At 43.4% G+C, this 22,728-nt stretch overlaps 1 protein-coding gene across 4 annotated transcripts in view; it reads left to right on the top strand.

The window, feature by feature from the left end:
* The window catches only part of TRIP10 (thyroid hormone receptor interactor 10), a 1,409,323-nt gene that overhangs the window by 1,205,111 nt on the left and 181,484 nt on the right, over window positions 1-22,728 (top strand). The gene's annotated exons all lie outside the window — the stretch shown is intronic.

Raw genomic sequence — 22,728 nt, 5'->3', positions numbered from 1 at the left:
AGCTGCTACCTAGAGTTCTATGCATACTTTCACCAAGCATTACCTTTTGCCTATTTTCTCTAAATCCAGGGCTGGCTTTGCCACTGCAGTCTTGCAGGGCCTTATAGCTGGTCCTAATGCTATCTAAATTCCTCCTCCCATCCTTAGCTTTGGGACTCTACCCAAATGTGTTGACTGCAACAGCTTTGGGACTCAACCCAAATGTGATGACTGCAACAGCGAAACACGAAGAACATAGTACAGTTGTGTACACTTATCATAAATGTAGATGTTCGAGTGTATTCACTGTTGCAGTCCTGGAAACCCTCCCCCCAGCCCCCTGACTTCCTTTGGCTATACCTCTTTTCTCCTTTGCTGTACTTAAAAGCTTTTTGGTGTATTTGCTTTTTTGTCGGGAGGTATAACCTTGTGCATGTATGTGTGTGTGTGTGTGTGTATATATATGTATATATATATATATATATATATATATTTGTTTCCCATTGGGGGGGGCACCTAACATCTGGGGTAAGAAAAACTGATGTAATGGCGCCGGCTGCATACTTTATACTCCCGACTACCTGACATCATGGAAAATGAGACAGCAACTGACGCAGGACCCAAGACTTTGATAATCAGGCCGACTGAGGGCTACTGCAAGCAGATAGCCCAAATGTGATGACTGCAACCGTGAATACACTCTAGCATCTACATTTATGGTAAGTGTACACAACTGTACTTTTTGTCAAATGCAGGTCATGCCTACTTAACCTGTTGGTTAGTGAAGTTATGGAAGAGGGCAGAACAGTACACACTGCCTACCTCAGCCTGCCAAGGCATTCAATAATACCTCACTCTGGCATTGTAGATATACTTGCAAAATTAGACATAAAACTCCAGTATTGTGCAATGAAAAGCCAGTTTGGCTCACTGATAGGACACAAGAAGTTAGGGTAGGGGAATCTACTTCCAACAAGAGGCCAGTCACTGTTGGAGTCCCACACGTGTGGTACTGGTCCCTCTCCTTTTTGCCGTCTGCTTCTCTGAAGTCAAGACAAACATCACGGACCTCTGGCTGATCAACTGTACAGGTAATTGCAATCTAGGCATGATCACTGAAACCCGTAAAGACACAGATACCCTTTAAGAGGGCCTGATGCAGTCAAACAACTGGTGCCAGAACTGTGCATTTAAAATACAGTGTGAAAAATGCATAAAAGTACCCTTTGGAAATGTGTCCACCCCTGGAAATTACAACATTGATAATACACCCCTAAAAGTAGACGCAGTGGCCAAGGAGCTGAGAGTACATGTTGACAGTAACCTGACCTTTGACCACCGCTTGTCTACTGTGGTAAGAAAATCATTCTACGTTGCGCAACTTGTAAGGGCATTGTTTCCAGGTACATGGTGGTCATTGTTCCACAGTACTCCTCTCTTATCAGACCAGCCATCGAGTACAGTGCACTGTTCACCATGTACCTGACCAGGCACTTGAAATGAAGTGAGAGACCACAGGGGTTCCTGACAAAAAGAATACAAGTCCTATGTGAACTGTCTTGAAGCCTGTACCTGTATTGCTGTCTCCTACAGACTGCTGCACAACGGTCTGTACTTAGGCTACAAGGCATCCTATAGTTCCACACAGAGGGGTTTGTTGCACATGCACAAGCAAATAGCTTCAGAAATACCTGATGTTCTTGTGCAGCTGTACTCCATGTTAAGCTAAACCTTTCTGTGACCTAAAGAGGTACCCCATTCCTTATGCCTATTTTTAAGTCTGGGAAGGATATACAGAATGCAGGATCTTGTAAACAAGTACTGTATTATATAGTTTGTAAATGTTATGCTTGCATAATGGTTAGAGGCCATAGGACATTTGATGTATTCCAGTCAGGTGGGTGGACTGTAGTGTTGGTAGGGCTTTGCTGCTAAGTGGTAATGAAGCAGAGGGGTACGTGAACCACAGTAGTATTTCTGCTTGCAGTACGAGCATTTGGTAGAGGAAGCTGGCAGTTCTGTGGCAGGTATTGGCTTGGTTTGGCTTGCTTTAGGTCTGGAGAGTGCTGCTACTTATGATTTTATAGGTTCGTAGGTTAGTACTAGGCTAACTGCCCTTGCAAGCCATTTTAAGCCTAGCCAATTACCCCTGTGAGATTCAAACTCTGTACCTTGTGTTTGTAATGCAAACACCTTGACCATTAGGCCACCCTCCCAACCCCCTAAAGGTCCAAAAACCAGTGTGTGGTGCTGGTATTCTGGCTAATCTTTTGAGCTGCAGGTGGGAACCCTACAGGAATGCCTCTGTCCCCACTGCAGTGTATTTCATTTCTGGAGCTACTGTGTGAAATATTGACTAGAGTGTTTTTCAGGAATGCCCTTTTTAAAATAGTCAGTGTGCAGAAAGTATATCAAATCTAAATTAAAAAAAAATACAAGAAGCATTTAAAGGATGCAGGCTTCTATGGTTTTATAAAATGTTCTAATATTTCAGCAGTCAATAGTTGTTTATTTGACATTTGTTAACCGGGTTAGTCCAACTGAGCCAGAAGCCCGTTTTCAATGGAGACCCAAGGAGAAAAGCTCCAGTGTACATAGAAACAGTAATGAAGTCACATTTGAGATTATCGATTCAATAAAGAAAAAGGAAAAAAGAAAAACACAACTGATGGTACACATAGCCGAGTAAAGAAGTTATGTAGGTCCAAGTAGGTGGAAGGTAACATTGAGAGAAAAGAAATGAGAGAATAATTATGTACAGGTGGTGTTACAATCGTTATAAGAATGTGACGCACAGTTATTACAATCAACTAACTATTAAAATACTCATTTACATGGAGTGTAGCTGCACAAGAACATTTGGTATTGATCTAGTAGGTAAGACTTCCATATGCTTGAAATAGTCGTTAAGAGTAAAAACTGTAAAAAGACTGAAATTGTTGACTAAAAGTTAGAGGGATTGGGGGGAGTTAAGTAGGGTCCTGGCGGGGGCAGGACCATGAGTTTAATAAGTAGTGTTTTAGCTTTTTTTTTAAATGGTGTATGTGTGTGATGTTTCTTGCATTGGAGTGGAGGTTGTTGCAGGCCAGGGACGCAGAGTGTATGAGTTTGCCAATGTTTTTGTTGGGTTTGTAGATATCAAGATGTTGGTGCTGCGGAGTGAATGATAAGTGGTATAACAGGATAGTAGAGAGGGAGGGTCAGGAATTAGGGTTGTAGCGTAGGGAGTGTGGGATATGTAGTTGTGATAGCAGAAGCTATTGGGGGAATTCTAGCCATTGCATTTTCTTAAGTGCAAGACAGTGGTGTGAGTTGTAAGGTTGGTTGGTGGCGAACCTAGCCATTTTATTATAAGTTTGTTCAAGCTTGGTGAGTAATGTGGATTGTAAGTTAGTGAGGATAGGTGTGGCGTAGAGTAGAGAAGGTAGTAGGAATGCCTGAGCCAGAGTAAGTTTAGAGTATGATGTAAGGAATTTATTGTTTCTAAGGAGCAGTCCCAGTTTTTGGTGTGTTTTCATACACTGTTGGATGTGCAGGTCAAATTTTAATTGATTGTCAATTATGGTACCAAAAAGCTTGCTCAGTGTGAGGTCCTACTTTGGTAGTGTTGTTGAGTGATGAAATGGTAAATATGGATTTGAGATGGTTGAGTGATCTAGGAAGGAGGAGTTTGGTTTTGGATTTAAGATGAGCTGCTTTTCAGTAAGCCATCTTTCAGTGGAGAGGAGTGAATTTTGGGTAAGTGTGTGGAGATGAAACATGTAATAGAAGATCAGTGTAGAGTCGTCACCATAACATAGAGGTATAAGAGAAGAAGGCTGGATACAGGATGTGTGGAGCTTATTAGTAAACCTATTGAAGAGAAGTGTCCCCAGTTAGAGCCCTGGGGGACTCCTGATAAGATAGATAGGCAAGGGGGAGCAGGAAGTTTACCATCTGACAGACTGTAGCCTGTCCATGAGATAGGAGGAGAACCATAGGTCCTACGTTGTTATGCATGCTCGAATCACTTACTGCCCAACCAGAGAAGCTGTATAAAAGGTGTGGAATGATTACAGGAATCATTTTTAGGAGGGGCTGCCCAGAAATGAGAATGGAAATGGTATAACAGAGGGGGGGGTTGTTCAGGAAAATTACGATATCCTTCTATTCATATGCTGCTGTATTCATGACATCAGGGAGTTTACCTCTGGTGAACTGTCGCACGTCTGGCCGGTATACAAAAGTTAAATGCTACCACTAGGGTGCGCATGATGTCATGGGTCATAAACTGATATTGGGTATAAAGTGGACGTCAGCACGCAGCGCCTCTTCAGAACTTTATTGTAGTGTGTGACTGCCAGCTGTGGTCATCACATTGCCAATAGAAGCGTTTCTGCATCCATCTTCAGATAAGTACCCCTTAGGGGTTTTCTGTTTGTTACTTGCTACTGTTTTGAGTTAGTCAGGTAGGAAGGGCAAGTGTAGGTGTGGAAGGCAAATTCCACATAAGGATTCTCATGAACTCTGTCTGGGCCGTGAACACGACCATACCACCTGTAGTATTTATCAGGCCTTTGTCCCCAAGACCCTCAGAAGCTATCTTGCAGCGTTAAAACTATACTTTTGAAAATCAGATACTCAAACGACTGCTGCGCCCTCCACTCCAGGCGTTGCTCTCAAGGCCAGTGAAGTGCCTTAGTCAGAGCCAGAGTCCTCTGAGCTTCCTTTGGTGTAAGCCCCGGAAGAAATCTCTCTTTTGCCTGAGGTCACATTCTGGAGGGTATCTCAGCCATCCGATTAGGTTGCTGAGGGGGAACCAAGGCTCATTATATCTGAGGGTCCGCATGGTGTCTCCCAAGTAGTAGTACGTGAGGAACATAGTCTCTTATGTAATGGAGTGCCAGCTGGCGTCCAGCCCTCCATCCTTCCACCGCATTTCTGAATCCTCTTCTCTAGACACCCATAAGAAGAGGAAACAGAAAACTAAACAGATTTCTCAGCCTCTGCCTGAACAGAGTCTGGATTGGCAGGCCTTCACCCAAGGCTTGCTCAATGCATTTCTGGCCTTGCGTCAGTGCCTGACTCCTGCATAGACCCCCATGCCCTCTACCCCTAAAGGGCCTGCTCCAGACGTCTCTTCCCCAGAAGAGGATTCATAGGACGATGAATCCCTAACATATACTTTTCAGATCACTTCTCCTCTGGGATATGCTTCACCAGAGGAGGAGTCAGTGGCACTGACTCCTCTGATGAGGACCTCACCTTTGGTGAGACCATCACCAAAATGCATTTTTTTTTTCAAATGGGACAGCAGTGAAGTTATTGAGACCACAAAGAGATGCTATGAGCTTCCACAGTTGGAGTCTCCCAGCCCTTCTGCTGTGCCCCCAGTACACCCTTTCTGGATGCCTTCTTGGCTGCTTCCAAAAATCCTGACTCACAGCACCCAGCACCCTAACATCCAGACAGATTCTATAAGGTGCCCAAGGAGGCACCCTTCCTGTATAAAGCCCCTTCTGCAGACCCTGCAGTTATTTCTGTGACCACCGACGAAACCTCAGTGTTACTACCATCCTCCTCTCTACTGCCCTCTGATAGAAAGCAGAATAATGGAACGTCTGGGAAAGAAAGCTGATACTTCTGCCACCCTAGCAGTAAGAGCAATCAACTACCAGATGCACATGGCCAAGTATTCCTTGGCTGTCTTGTAAGACATGGTCAAGCAACTGGGAGAAATCCCTGACTCTTCTGCTAAAGCCAAGATTTCCTCTCTCCTGAACTCCTGCACACAAGTGACCAAACACTCCAAGTGCAGCTACGACACTGTAGAAACATCTGCAAGAATGCAACTTGGCCCTGTTGACATAAAAGCAAAGCTACTTAGATGTGCCCCTTGATAACAAAAACCTGTTTGGGTCAGCTGCTGCTGAACTCTTTAACACCCTCCAGACCAAAGGCAAGGAACTGCAGGAATTGAGACATATCTTTGTCTCCCCAGGTCCACTCTTTCAGCAAAACTACCCAGCTAAAACTTCTTTTGTTAGGTCCTCAACTAAGAGAATGCAAACTAAACCTAGAAAGGGCCACAGGAAGCAGCAGTCTTCCAGGTCTCTCTCCTCTCCTCTACTCCACCCACTAAACAGTCCTTTCAGGGAAAGCCTGGTAGTCTGTGACTACCAGGCCCTCCATCCAGACACCCCTCTTTCCATGCTCCTCTCCCTTCCCACTTGGAAGCAGGTTACCCAGGAGTCCTGGGTCCTAGCTATCATAAAACAGGGCTACATCATGGCCTGGGAGACCAGACCCTCTCCCAAAGGCATTCCTCCACCGGCCAGAGACCAAATCCCACTTTTCCTCCCCCGGCCAGGGACCAAATCTTACTTTTCCTCCCAATTCTGCTCAAGGACCCATTCAAGAGGTTGCACCCCTCTGCAAGAAGGAAGAGATTGTACTCAAGAATATGTTCCTGGTCCTAAGGAAGGTCGTTGGAGGCCCATCCTGGACCTATCCCACCTCGACACCTTCCTCTTAGTTCCCTTCTTCAGGATGCTGTCTTTCCCTACCCTTTTTCCACTCATTCTGCCTCAGACATTCCTAGTGTCCTTGGACATAAAGAACGCCTACCTGCACATTCCTATCCATCTACTATTAAGAAAGTACCTCTGCTTCTCCGTGGATTCTGCACACCATCAGTTTTGTGCTTTTTACTCTTTGGTATTTCTACGGCCCAAGACTATTTACAAAATGTCTGGCCCCAGTCATGGCCTTCACCAAGACGAAGAGACTACAGCTTTTTTCCCATCTCGACAAATTCCTTGTCCAGGCTACTTCAAGTTCCATGGCCTTGCAACACCTGCAGTTCACCATCTCCCTCCTTACAGGCCTGGGATTTACCATAAATCACAAAAAGTCCTCCCTAACATCCTCTCAGGATCAGGTGTTTCTAGGATGTCTGATTCTGACAAGGGAAATGATGGCTTGCCTGCCACCAGAAAAGATCTTGACCCTTGTATCTTTCTTCCAGGGAATCCTTCCCCTCAAAACCATCTCAGCCAGGGAATTCCTCAGGATCCTAAGATTCATGGCCTCCACTATCCCCATAGTCCCTCTAGCAAGGCTACACATGAGGAAGTTTCAGTGGGATCTGAGAAATATCTGGAAACACCTACATCCCCTACAGTTCATGATCCCCATACTTCCTTGCCTGTCCAAGGAACTGAAGTGGTGCCCACACCTCCAAACTAACACCTGTTCACAGATGCTTCAGACAAAGGCTGGGGGCAACCCTAAGACATTGGAGAGTAAGGAATGCTTGGACCCCCACTCAACAAAAGGATCACATTAATGTCAAGGGAAAGGAGAGCCTTGATACTGGCTTTGGATATTTTCAGGGGTCAACTTCTCCCAGGCACCCTGAGGTGGTACACAGACAACACCACTGTGCTGTGGTACATCAGCAAAAGGGGAGGACCAGGTCCTACCTCCTGTGCAGACTAGCATTGCATGCTTGAGAAGTAGCACTGGAGAAACAAATCCTTCTCCAAGCAGTATATATCCTGTCCACAGACAACGTGACGGCAGATTCCTTAAGCAGGACCCATGACCCTGTCTCACGAATGGATGCTGAACAGGGAAGTGTTTCTGGATCAAGTCCATCGATGGGGCATTACGAATGTGGATCTCTTCGCCCCCGCCCCATGAACAGACCGCTCCCAACCTTCTGCTCCAGGGCACCAGACCCATAGGCTTGGAAGGTGGACGCTCATTTGGAAAGGGATGTACGTGTATGCAATTCCCCCCTTCCCTCTCATTCAAAGAGTCATCCTGAAAATTCAGAAGGAACAGCCTCAAATCTTCCTGGTGACTCCCTAATGGGCAAGGCAACATTGGATTTTCTTCGTGTTTCACTGTTGCAGTCATCGCACTTGGGTTAATCTGTCTGCAGGTAGCCCTCAGTCGGCCCGAATACCAGATTTACAACAGCTAATGCATTCTGCAAACCAAGTTGGTTAACATACTTTGCAGTGTGGTTTTGATTTTTTACATGTGCAGCCACCTAGATTCAGTAGGCATTGGCCTTCTAAAAACTGGTCCTTTCCAGTCCCTCCCAGGCATTCTCAGTCCCAACCCAGAGGCAACAGGCCACCAAGACTACAGTCTCAGGGTATGCAGAGATCTAAACAATGGAGTGCTCCCTCACTAAAACAGGGAGTGGTAAGCCACCCGCTTATGGAAAAAGTTCACAATGACTTGTCTGTCTTCCTTCCCAGCAAAGCCCAAGTACAAGCATCTCTAGGAGGAAAACTCACCCTGCTTGCACAGAACTGGATGTCTATTACCCAGGACTAGTGGGTCCTAAACATTGTATCCCAGGGATACAGATTCTACTTCCACTCACTGCCAACCCCAAGCGGGTTGCCAGACCATCCTCCAAACCAGTGGGCAGAGGCTCAAAAGCAAGTACTTTCTCTTTTCAGTGTCAGGCCTATTCAGCCTGTGCCTGTAGAGCAAAGGGGACAGGATTTCTACTCCAGACTATTCCTGGTGCCCAGAAAGGAGGGTTCTTGGCACCCAATCCTAGATCGGTCAATTCTCAACACCTTCCTGGTGATCCCAAAATTCAAAATGTTGAGACTGCAACAGCTTCTTCCTATTGCTAGCCAAGGACACCTGGCTAGTCACCCTAAACGTAAAATAAGCTAATCTGCACATCCCCATAAAGGAATCTTGCAGGGAATATCTACGTTTCAGGGCAGGCTCTATGCACTATCAGTTCTCTGCACTTCCCTTTGGCTTTATCTACTGCACCCTGGGTATTTACAAAGTGCCTGGCTCCAGCCATTGCATATTGCAGGCAGAGAAATATTCAAATTTACCCATACTTGGACGATTGCCTGATTCACGTGGACAGTCAGGAATTGATACTTCAGCACCTGGCATTTGTAAAGTGACTTCTAACTTCTCTGGGGTACACCATCAATGAAAAGAAATCACAACTGGTGCCCAACCAAAAGATTGTATTCCTGGGAGCAAGCTTGAACACAATTTCCCAGATGGCATTCCTCACTCCAGGAAAATACTTATTTGACAAACTACTTCAAATTAATGGCCACCAAAACCCAGCTATCTGCAAGAAAAATACTGCAAGCCCTAGGGTTCATGGCCTCATGCATTCTACTAATTCTATATGCAAGACTGCATATGAGGAAACTTCAGTGGTACTTAAAAGGTCTCTGGTGTCAACATTCTCAGGACCTGGAAACACTGATTCCTATCATTCCTTGTCTAAGGGCAGAGTTCCTTTGGCGGGTAGAGACATGCAACCACAACAAGAGACTTCCTTTCACTCAACCCCTCGCTACCCAAACCCTGACAACAGGCACATCAGACTACGCGTGGGGGGCTCACATGGCAGGCAAATGCATTCAAGGCAAATGGAGCCCAGAACAAATTCCCCTGCATATCAATCAAAAAGAGATGTTAGCTGTACACAATGCTCAGACCGCCTTCAAATACCTTATTCTTCCAGGACAAGGGTAAGACAGACAACACAAAAATTATGTGGTACATAAACAAGCAGGGGGGAACTCATTCCTACACTCTTTCCAGGTTTGCCATGGCCTTGTGGAACACAGCCCTGACCAACCAAGTGCACCTGCAAGCTCAATTCCTGCCAGGCAAACAAAATTCACTAGCAGATGACTTAGGCAGAAATCTACTGGACCCATATGAGTGGAAGCTGGAACCCAACTCATTCAAACTTTTAATCCGCAGGTGGGAGACTTCAGAGGTGGACCTCTTTGCCTCCCCTCAAAACCATCAATTGAGCAAATTTTGCACCAGAAATCCCCTCAGCTAAGTGTGGGAAGTGGATGCCCTAGCCTTTACATGGGAAAACCTCTCAATTTTTGCCTTTCCCCCTCTGACCCTCCTCTAAAAAGTACTACTCAAGATCAAACAGGACAGGCCAAGGACAATCCTTATTGCCCCAGACTGGCCACACCAGCACTGGTACCCACTCCTACGCAGTCTGACAGCAGTGCCATCCTGGCACCTACATCAGACCCCCCTCCCTGCTGTCCCAGCAGGAGGGAGAGATTTTGCATCCACAGCTGCAAACCATGAACCTTGCATCCTGGCTTATTCCCTGAATACACCACCAGCAACACTCATCAAACAGGTGCTGGATGTCATCCTTGAGGCCAGAAGGCCTCGTACTAGGAAATCCTATTCAGAAAAATGGAAAAGATATTGTTCTTGGAGCCAGTCTCAAGAAAAGGTCACAGCTGTGCCCTCCTTACCTCAAATCCTAGATTACCTAGCAGAGCTACTCCACAAAGGCCTATCCCTTCTCATCAGTTAAAATTCATGCCTCTGCCATCTCAGCTCACTACAATACTGAGCCGCCTCTATTTTTTCACCCTCTCGTCAAACAGTTCCTGAGAGGAGCAAACAACTTAAGGCCTCTGAGGAGAGCTCCCACCCCTGCCTCGGACCTTAACTTTGTACTAGCGAAGCTCACGCTTCCCCCTTTTGAGCCTGCTGCTACAGCAGAGTTAAAATTCCTCTCTTAGAAAACAGCCTTACTTCTGGCCATCACTTCGGCAAGAAGAGTGAGTTGCAGGCGCTAATGGCTGTGGAACCTTCATTATGTTCCATGCAGACAGGGTTTCCCTCAGGACTAACCCATCATTTATGCCCAAGGTGGTATCCAATGTGGCTTTAAACCAAAATCCATCCATTTTACCAATCATTTTCCCTAATCCTAAGAATAAAGGGGAAAGGATCCTGCACTCCTTGGACGTGCACAGACAGCTCAGGTTCTACCTTGACAGGACTAATCCTTTCAGAAAAACTGACCAGCTGGTAGTCAGCTTTGCTACAGGGGCAGAGGGCAGGGCCATTTCAAAGCAAACCATTTCCAAATGGATAGCACACTGCATCCATTTCTGCTACAGACACCATGGAAAACCTACCCCACAGGGGATCAAAACCCATTCCACTAGGGCTACCTTAACTTCTACAGCATTTCTCAGGAGAGTCCCTACCAGGGAATCCTGGAAGCTGCAACCTGGAGTTCTGTACACACCTTCACCAAGCGTTACCACTTTACCTGTCTTTTCTAAATCCAGAGCTGGATTTGTCACAGCAGTCTTACAAGGCCTGCTAGCCAGCCCCAATATTTCTTGACTGCCTCCACCCTTCCTCAGCTTTGGGAATCAACCCAAGTGTGATGACTGCAACAGTGAAAAATGAAGAACATAGTGCAGTTGTGTACACTTACAAAAAATGTAGATGTTAGAGTGCATTCACTGTTGCAGTCCTGGTTACCCTCCCTCCAGCCCTCTGTCTTTTCTATTCTTTCCACCTATCATTTTTTTGGCTATTTCTTATGGCAATGGTATTTACTTTTTACTGGAGGTATTCCACACCATGTAATTGCTTCCTATTTTGAGGGCTCCTGACATCTGGGGCAAGAAAAACTGATGTAATGGTGTCGGCTGCATGTTTTATACCCTTGACGACCTGACATCATGGATGAGGCGACAGCATCCGACGCAGAAATCCCAAGATGTTCATCATGTTACACTGCTGCAGTCATTACACTTGGGTTATCCTGCCGTCAGGTGGTTCCCCAGTCGGCCTGAGTTCCAAAGTCTTGGTCCGGCGTTGGTTGCTGTCGCCTCCTCCCTGACATCAGTGCAGTAGGGCTATATAAGATGCAGCCAACGCCATTTTCTTCTGTCTTTCTTGCCGTGTGGTGCCTGAAGCAAAAGCAGTTCGCAAGTGCCGGTCGGCCGTCTCCTGAGATTTTCATTCCGAATCCAGAACCGAAGTCTTCTACAAAGCTAAGTACCCCATTGGGGAAACTTTTTCTTGCCTCAGACCAATGTCAGTAAAAGTTAATAACTGTTTTTCTTGTGGGAAGCAAATACCTCATAAGGATTTCCATTGTTATTGTATCCCATGCCTAGGCCCAGACCACGACATCACTGGTTGTTGGTTTTGTGCTAGGTTTAACAAGTGCACTATTAAATGTCGGTTTGATTTTGCCCGACATTATTTTGGCAGAAAATTCAATTACACCATGCCGTTGGAACTTCCAACGACCGGAATACATAAAAAGCTCAAAGACAAGGATAGGCATCCGAGGCCCAAAACTGACGACGAAGCCTCTTCTAGGCCAGTCACCGGTTCTCCAGTTTTCAGCGAGGCACTTTCGCAGCCCCTGACGACCGCTTCTGTAGAACCACAGGCCGTCTCCGACTCCCACGTGGAGATGGCTGGGCCTTCGGATGCACAAGATTTTCAGCCTACCGAAACTAACCCTTCAGAGGGATCCGGAGTAGCTGAACAACCCGTAGCTTCAGAGGGTGTTTTCCGACCTACTCAGTTGAGCATTAAATCTTCTGCTAAGTCTAAACCTCCTTTAAAAACAAAGAAACAAATACAGCATTCTCCAGGACAGGCCTCCATGCCTAAGAAACAAATGCTGAAAATAGCCGAAGACCTAATCACTCTGATCAGGGGGTCCCATCCCCCTCCTGATAAAAGGCCTAGACAGGATGCAGACTATGACTCATCCGACCAGGTGTCCATCTCTTCTGATTCGTCCTCAGACCTAGGGTACTCTTTACCCCCTTATGAGGATTCTGATGCTGAGGAATCAATTCCATCAGCCTCTCCGCCAGAGGACTACTCCTTTGGGGAAACCTTACATACCATGAGGGAGCATTTCCATTGGGAAGGCCAGGGTTACTCAGAATCCAAGAAAAGGCTCAGAGACTTCCTTTTAGTACCTCAACACAGACCCCTTGCTATTCCGCCAGTGTTAGATATTGTGGATGATGTGTATAATGAATCCAGCTTAAATCCTGATTCTTTACCTCCAGCCCCAGTTAAGCCTGACAGATACTACAGAGTCCCTGACTTACACAAATTTCTTTATAAAAGCCCTGTTGCTGACCCTGAAACTATTTCTCAGGGACCCAAAGGGGTTAAGGCCTCATCAGCAAAGAATCCAGTTCCCTCTGACAGAGATTCCAGAGCATTAGACAGATGGGGAAGAAAGTATATACATCTGCAACTTTAGCAATGAGGGCCTTAAATTGCCAGTTTCACGTGCTAAAATATCAGCAATTTTTGATGTCTCAGTTGAAACAAAAAATGCTTCCAGATTCAGATCCTCCTAATTTTAAGGAAATGCAGGATTTATTGCATGCAGTTGAACAAGTGGGAAAACATACTTTGCAATGTGGTTTTGATTCTTTAGAGGCCTCCTGTAGAGCAGCAGTTACAGGTTCTGTCATTAGAAGACCTGCTTGGTTAAAAGAACATACATTACCAGATCATGTTAAAGCAAAACTATTGGATGCACCTGTGCAGCAGGATGTGTTATTTGGAGTTAAGGCAGAAGAGGTATTAAAGAAAATGGAGGATAAGGCAAAATCTATGCAAACGGTGAAGGATTTCTTACAGGTTCAGCCTCCTCGATTTAGCAGAAATTGGCCAACAAAGAATTGGACCTTTCCAGTTACAGACAGACCTCAAGGGGGCAGATACAGACGTCCAAGAGGTAGAGGTCAACCACAAGGTCCTTACAGGCCTTGACAATGGGGTGCATCAGGCCAGAAAGAAGGGGAAGACGGGCCCCAACCATATAAAAAACAGCCCCAATGGCTTCCCACCGCAGCTGCCAAACAGCTGTCTCTTGGCAGCCCCCTTGGGAGGAAAACTGGCACTTTTCTATCACAATTGGCATATGATCACCAAAGGCAAATGGGTTCTCAACATTGTATCTCAAGGTTACAGGTTCCACTTTCACACTCTGCCAAGGTTAAAAAGAATGCCAAATCTGCCTCCAAATCAATGGGCAGAGGCTCAAAATGACAACACTCATGGACATGAGAGCTATTCAAAAGGTGCCACCACAGGAGCAAGGACAAGGATTTTTCTCGACTCTTTCTGGTTCCCAGAAAGGACAAAGCCTGGAGGCCCATTCTGGATCTTTCTACTCTAAACACTTACCTGGATGTTCTGAAATTCAAAATGTTGACACTACAGCAGCTTCTTCCCATGCTGGGCAAGAAAGCTTGGCTCGTAACCTTGGACCTCAAGGAGGCATACCTGCATGTCCCTTTCAGACAAAACTGCAGAAGATACCTCAGATTCATAGCTGGTTCAATGTACTATCAGTTCTCTGCACTGCCCTTTGGCTTATCTACTGTGCCCAGGGTCTTCACAAAGTGCCTGGCACCAGTAATTGCATTTTGCAGACAGAAAGTAATTCAGATGTATCCGTACCTGGATGACTGCCTGATTCAAGCAGAGAGCAAGGACATTCTTCTAAAGCATCTGGCATTTGTAAAAATGTTATTAAGTTGCCTAGGGTACACAGTAAACGAAAAGAAATCAAAACTAGTGCCCTCACAAGAGATAATATTCCTGGGTGCCAGCTTGAATACAACGGCCCAGATGGCTTATCTCACGCCAGACAAGCAAGGACAACTGACTCAATATTTTCAATTGATGACAACAAGAACCCAACTCCCTGCAAGAAAAATTCTGCAGGCATTGGGTTACATGGCATCCTGCATACTACTAATTCCATATGCCAGACTGCATATGAGAAAACTACAATGGTACCTAAAGAGTGTATGGTCTCAACACTGTCAAAGTTTGGAAACAGTTATACCACTAATTCTTTGCCTTCAACAGGAGGTTTCGATGGTGGGCTCAAGCTTGTCACCTCAACAAGGGACAGCCTTTTACTCAACCCACAGCCAGGCAAACACTGACAACAGATGCATCAGATTACGCCTGGGGAGCACACATAGCAGGAAAATGTATTCAGGGCAAGTGGTCCGCAGAACATAGGCATCTTCACATCAATCAAAAAGAGATGCTAGCTGTACATAATGCCCTTATAGCCTTCAAGGACCTTCTGCATCCAGGACAACTACTACTAAAGACAGACAACACCACAGTTATGTGGTACATAAACAATCAAGGGGGCACTCACTCTTATCCCCTCTGCAGACAAGCCATGACCTTGTGTAACACAGCTCTAAACTATCAAGTTCATCTGCAAGCACAATTCCTGCCAGGAGAGAAAAACACACTGGCAGATGACTAAAGTAGAAACATCATGGATCCCCACGAATGGGAATTGAATCCACAGATATTCAGAATGATAACACAGAAATGGTGGAGCCCGGACATAGATCTGTTTGCATCCCCAATGAACTGCCAGCTACAGAAATTCTGCACAAGGACTTACCCATCCACAAGCATGGAAAGTGGATGCCCTCTCATTCAGCTGGAAAAACCTACAAGTATATGCTTTCCCACCACTACCTCTCCTTCCAAAGGTACTCGTAAAAGCCAGGCAAGAAGAGCCAAAAATTATCCTGATTGCCCCAGACTGGCCACGCCAGCACTGGTACCCAATCTTAAAGAACTTAGCATAAGGACCACCCTGGATTTTGCCTCAAATCCCACATCTTCTGACTCGGCACAACAATCAGATACTTCACAGCCAGCTAAAGACTTTAAACCTGGCTGCATGGAAGATTCCTTAGTCAAGCAAGCAATGCCTCTCTCCAAAGCTGTTATGGATGTCATTCTGGAGGCCAGAAAGCCTAGTACCAGGCCTAGTACCAGGAAAGCCTATTCGGATAAATGGAATAGATTCTGTGCCTGGAACCAGGCTCACAGCCTTGGCCCTCTTGTCCCAAATATTCCTCAGATACTACAATATTTAACTGAGTTGCTGGACAAAGGCCTCTCCTTTTCATCCATCAAGATCCACGCCTCTGCCATCTCTGCTCATTACAACAAGGATCCACCAATTTTCTCTAATCCTCTGTTAAAACTGTACCTCAGAGGGGCTAAAAACATAAGACCGCCCCGTAGACCACCTACTCCAACTTGGGACCTCAACTTCGTGTTGGAAAAATTAGCGTTACCTCCTTTTGAGCCAGCTAACACAGCAGATTTAAAGTACATCTCTTGGAAAACTGCTCTGCTCCTGGCAATAACATCAGCATGAAGAGTTTCAGAATTACAGGCACTAATGGCAGTGGAACCTTTCCTCATTTTCCACCAGGACAGGGTGTCTTTAAGAACTAACCCTACGTTTATGCCAAAGGTGGTATCAAGTGTGGCTCTAAACCAAACTATTCACTTGCCAACTTTTTATCCAAATCCATAGAATAAAGGGGAGAGACTACTGCATTCTTTGGACATACACAGGCAGTTACACGTCTACTTGGACAAAACCAAATCTTTCAGAAAATCTGAGCAATTATTGGTAGCATATGCTGCAGGAGCACAGGGAAAAGCCATTTCAAAACGGACCATTTCAAAATGGATAGGACACTGTATACGTTTCTGCTATACACACCATGGGAAACCTGTACCTAACAGCATTAGATCTCACTCCACCAGGGCAACAGCCACTTCAACTGCCTACCTCAGAGGAGTACCTACCAAGGACATTTTGGAAGCAGCAACATGGAGTTCTGTACATACCTTCACCAAGCATTACCATCTGCCTCTCTACTCTAAATCCAGAGCTGGCTTCGCCACTGCAGTGCTACAGGGCCTTATAGCCACCCCTAATGCCTTATAGAATCAGCCGCCCTACCTCAGCTTTGGGATTCTACCCAAGTGTAATGACTGCAGCAGTGTAACACGATGAACATAGTACAGTTTTGTACCTACCATAAATGTAGATGTTCGAGTGTAAACACTGCTGCAGTCCAGGTTACCCTCCCTCCTTCCCCTCTTACTTGCTGGTATGTACCTATGTCTTCTACCCTTTACTACCTATGTGGAGTATTTGCTGGTAACTGAAGTTGTTGTTTGCTTTTCTTATGTATGTTTTATTAGCAATTTGAATTGCCTACCTATTTGGGGGCACCTGACATCTGGGGCAAGAAAAACTGAAGAAAATGGTGTCGGCTGTATCTTATATACCCCTGGCGCACTGACATTTCAGTATTTCGAGATCGTCTAGTGAATCCATATAAATAGATTTTATATATATATATATATATATATATATATATATATATATATATATATATATATATATATATATATATATATATATATATATATATAAAATGTGTTACTATTGAACCTCTAGCTCCGGAATAAAAACACCAACAAAGTAAAATATAAAATACCATCATGAAACACACCTACAGACAAAAAGCTGTAAACCCTAACTGAAGCACCATTTCTCCCAAAACCCCTATGTTGCCTCAACAACTATAACCCTCATAGAACCAAGAGGATATCCCAAAACCATCAGCCACAATGCAGGTAATGTCCTCCGTATGAACACATGCAACCTAAAGAATAAAATAACAGGCATAAACTTATAGATAGCCAACTACCTATCTCATATCTTCATAACAAACTTGGCTTAAACCACACACCTAAGATGAAGAGAGATTGACCCTCCTCCCCACACACAACATAATTAAAGCAGAGATGGAAAAGGCAAACATGATGGAGAATTAGCTTTCCTATATTATTACAATGTAACAAAAAAGAAATATTCATAACTTTCTTAAACTTAAATAACTACAAAAACACATGCTTCATAGGTGTCTGCATCCCATCTCAGACAGATAACATGGTTACATTAGAAAATCTCCTTGCTTGGATAACTACAAATATAAAACAAAACATCTCACTCCTCCTTCCTCCAATACATTCTCCCTACAACCCGTTCCTATTGTCTTTATCAAATCCCAACTAAATAAGCTTAAGCCCTGCTCTCCCTCTGTTGACAATCTACCTTCCTACTTTCTTAAAATTGCTGCCAATGCTATTGCTTACCCTGTCTGTAACCTTATTATTATTATTATTATTATTATTATTATTATTAATCATTCTGTTACTGAATCTCTTGTCCCAGATGTATGGAAATCCTTCTACACAATCCCTCTTCACAAAGGAGGAAACTCCAGTGAGCCATCCAACTATCGTCCCATTGCTGTACTGTCCCCCTTTTCCAAAATTCTAACAAAGTGTCCACACTCAAGCTACTTAAACACCTGCTATCTAATAGCCTTCTTACTCCCACCCAACACGGTTTCATACCCCAACAGAGTACAACAGTTCTAGTCTCATTCACCCGAACAGTAGCAGAAGCCCGTGACAACAACCTACTAGTCTCCTGTTTATTCTTCGACCTCTCCAAAGCATTTGGTACCGTCTCTCACTCTAAACTGGTAACTAAACTCTCTGACCTTCATCTCTCCACCCCCCCTTTAAGCTGGTTTTCTATATACTTATCTAATAGAAAACAATCTATACGCTGGAAAACTGTCACCTCCCTGTTTCTTCCTGTTAACACCGGTGTCCCCCAAGGCTCTATATTGGGTCCTCTCTTGTTCAGTACTTTTACTAATAGTCTATGCTCTACTACCACCCTCTCCACACTTTTATGACGATGACCTTATTACCTCTGCCCACAGCATCCCAGACCTCCTTGCTCTTACCCAAAACACTTTTACATCCATCGAAACCTGGCTCACTGATAATCAACTAATTCTAAATCCAAAAAAAACCAAAACTTCTACTTTTCCTTCCTAAAACACTGGCGAGACACAAATCCACTTTCTCTAGTACTTCCCTCAGCAATACCACTATCAGACCAGAACCCCATACTAAATTACTTGGTGTTATAATTGACAAATTAAAATTCGACATACATATCCATCATTGCATAACAACACCAGAAACTTGGTCTCCTGTACCGTAACCACAGACTGCTTTCACCCTCCACCAAACCCTCCCTGGCCCTGTCTTTCCTATTACCCTGTCTTTTGTTTGCAGCTCCAGTTTTTACTAACCTTCAGTCTTCACTTCTCTCTAAACTAGAGCAAAACATACAATAAAATAACTAGATTCGCCTCTAATCTCCCTTACAAATCCCACAACTGCCTAACCCTTAAATCATTACAATGGCCTGAATTCCTTAAACAATTGTTTCTTTCAACTGCATATCACACTCAGTTCTTTATAATCCCACTTCCTGTCCCTCCATCTCAAATATTGTTATATTATAACCCCCCGACGCCAACTTCGTACATCTGACAAACATCATCTTGATATTTACAAACTGTCAAAAAAATATCAGCAAGTCCCTATATAAATACTCTGTAGCTCACACCTGGAACTGCCTTCCACTTAAAATGAGAAGTATCCCCCGTAAGTCCCATTTCAAACTACATCTCAGACACTACCTTCTTAAGAGCTGGTCCTGCCCTTGCCAAGCTCCAACCTGGTCTCGAACTGATTTCTTCCTGAATTCTGTGTTTGATTACTTTAAGTGTTTCTCCCAAGCTCCAACCTGGTCTCGAACTGATTTCTTCCTAAATTCTGTGTTTGATTACTTTAAGTGTTTCTCTCTTTTTGTCTGCCTTTCTTTCTTGCTCTTTTATGATCAGGTTCTTGTAAATATTCCTACTCTGGGATTATCCTGCTGCTGTTGTATTGGATTTTTTGAAACTTGTATATAAATGTATTGTTTTTGTTTATTTCATTTAATGAAATGTTTTTTGTCAATATTGCTACTGCAATTTTTAGTCTTTGTATTAATTACTGTTTTTTTAGCATGTCTGTAATTGTAACTGGAGCTTTTCTCCTCGGGTCTCCACTGAAGATGGGCCTTTGGCTCAGCTGGACCAACCCGGTTAACAAATCACAATAAATAAATAATAAATAAATTGTCTGGGAAATATGTAGGGTACTGTTTGACAGTGTGGGTGCTGTGTAAAAAAAAAAGTAAGAATTGATTGTATAGGTATTAGCTGAAATAAGAAGATGGCTGTGGACGAAAGGTTGGGGGATAGAGGGTAAATATAAAAGAATAAAGAAAATAGAATTGTTAAAATTAATATTTACAAGCTTCATTGTGGCATTTAACGGGTTAAGTGCTGTGTTGCACTTGTGTTACTTTTTATCTGTATTTGAGTCATCTTATAACAAAAAAAGGTATGTAAGCTCTTTATTAAAAATGGCCAAAATAAATTGTGTTTCCCTCAGTGACGTCGACTGAGGGATAATGTGAGGTCTGTGCATAGATTTTAATGGATGCACCATGTACTTTACTTAGGTCTGCTTCACTGAGGTTAACGTTTGCAGTTTAACCTCTGACAGGATGTCTGGGAAAGCAGTATTGTTAAAAAGCTATAATCTGAAAAGGAGCAGCCCAAAACGTTTGCCAAAGGAGCTTTTCAGCACCTACATGTACTATCAGATAGTACTCTGCACATGCACGTCATGGGGTCAAGCGAAGTTCCTTGTGGTGAAAATTTCACTTTACATTCTTTTGCATTGATAACTTGTAAATAATTTTAAGTATGAATTAAAAAAAATGTGTTTAAATGGATTCAAGTTTTCTTAAATGGTATAAAATGATTAACCCCCACCGTTGATCATTTTATCTTTTTTGTTTATGTGCCCTGGGATCTTTTACATCCATCCGAGCTACCACCAGCTCAAGTAAATAGAGGCTTTGGTTTAACGCTCCATCCAAAGGGTGGGGCACTTAGGAATGCAGCACCCCCCCCCCCATGCTGCTGTTGCATTGTGAATACTGAAATACAACTACCTGATATAAAACCCACAGATTTCTAATCTTCCAGCTCCAATGGTGAGTATGCTACCCTGTTAAGCTATTGCAGCTACACTTGTACCTGAATCAAATGGACAGTGATTCCAAAGGCTCCTAGGAGACTTGGTAGTAACCTCCAGGACACCCCGTTATTTCAGACACGGGTTTGTTGATCTCTGCAGCGTCTGATGTTTTTAGAAATGTGTTCATAACCTTTACTGGAGCAGATTTCAGCTGTTAAGGAAACAACACACTTTTTTTTGAGGAGGTGACTGATATCTGCTTCCCAGAAGATTGTTTATGTAGTGACATTAGATGTTAAAGATCCCTCAAATTTTGGTTGGAAAGGACAAACAATTATACTTTTAAATTCACTGAATTTTATTACTGTTGTTGGAACTGGTTCTGATGAAGATTTTTTTTATTACGATGAATGTTTGAAATTGTATGGTACTGTGACAAGAGTTCTGTTTGCTCTAGTGTATGCAAATCTATACATGGGCTATTTTGAATACACTTCTACAATGTCATTGTAGATGTTGGAGCATTATAACTTTTGGTGTAGATTTTTGGATGACTATTTTAGTGTGAATATATTCTATAGATGAGCTAATTGAATTTTGTTGTGCATTAATGTAAGCTGTACCAGGAAGACTAAAAATGTTTTTAATTTTTATTTAAATTATTAATAAATATAACAATATAATTATAAATATTAATAAATATAGTATAATTATAAATATTAAATTGTTTTAATTTTGTATTTTTAAACATGTTTATTAAACTTCACATTTTTGTTTAGAAGTGACAGATACATGTACAGTAATATCAAAGAAAACAAACCATACTAATGTTTGTTTTATGTTCGTGCAGTATACGTTTTATCAGTTATCATTCACTCCAGCATTACATAAATTCCAGCATTACATAAATTACTCAGTTCTTGCCTTCCCTTAAACCTCATTCCTCCTGAACATTATTCTCCATGTATTGTTTCCAAAACTTCCATTTATTTCTCTATTTGTTCTTTTCCTTTTTCTAAAGATTCCTCTTTCATTTATTTTATCTGTTTTACAATTGTCAATATTTCATATGCAGTTGGTTTGGAGTAGCTGCTTTTTTGGCAACCATAGCAATAAACTTAATAAGGCCTTACTATGTCTTGGCAATTCTGCTCCTGTTTCCCTGCTGAATAGAATAATTTTCTTATTTACAACCATTTACTCCCTTATCTTTATGACTAAAGTCTTCTGTAGGGGATTTTTAAAGTCTGCCAGCTCATTACACCCCCAAAAACATGTTCTTAGTTGCCTTTCTCTTTTCCATCACATCTTCATCATTTGCTGTTGACCTGATGAAAAAGCCTGTGCTTTAGGTATAAAAATACCAACGCAAGTATTTCTGAGCAAAAATCCTAAACCTTCAGGATTTGCTAGAAATGTTACTTTTGATGTTTTAGATTTGTTGGATGGTACATTGATAACTTTTATCGTAAAGATCAAATGTGTGTGTTTTCAGCCTAGATTTAGGGGCTAACCGGTTTCCTGGCCACAGTGACATGGAGTGTGTTGTAAAAAAATGAAGTTAGCAAAACTGTGAGTATGTAAATGTAATCAGTTAGTTGTAGAACATCTGACTTTGGAGTATGTATTTTTAAACCATTTTGTAATAAGAGTAGCTAGCTTGAACAAGACTTTGCTTGTGTTACATGTGAAAAGTTTCGAAATTTGTTTTTTGTGTTCTTTTTTTTTTCTAGTCCCCTTGGACCTTATGTTTTACCTGCCCAGCCCCCAGTATCCAATGTCCGCACTTGGTCTACCAGCTACTCCCCAACCCCCCCCCAGACATACTCCATTATCGCTGAGGCTGAACGTAGGTCCTCAGGACTCTGCTCATCTTTGCTTCCATCCAGAAGGGATTTTTTTTTTAATGTATCCACTTCCTTTCCCTCAACTGTTGATTACGTCTACCACCTCCCCCCTTTGGACCACATCTCCCTTTAGGGAGCATATCAGCTAGTCCCCTCCCACTTGGATGGCCACAGCCATCCCTTCCCTGCCACTGTGTCGGTCGCCAGAGCCACTGTTTGAACGCAGATCAGCTGGGCCGTAGTCTGGGCTTTATCCCTC

The sequence above is a fragment of the Protopterus annectens genome, chromosome 9.part0, assembly GCF_019279795.1.
Source record: "Protopterus annectens isolate FY-2018-M chromosome 9.part0, PAN1.0, whole genome shotgun sequence".
Taxonomy (NCBI): Eukaryota; Metazoa; Chordata; order Ceratodontiformes; family Protopteridae; genus Protopterus; species Protopterus annectens.
Note: the sequence above shows the minus strand (reverse complement) of the source record. Positions and strands in the feature narration are given on the sequence as shown.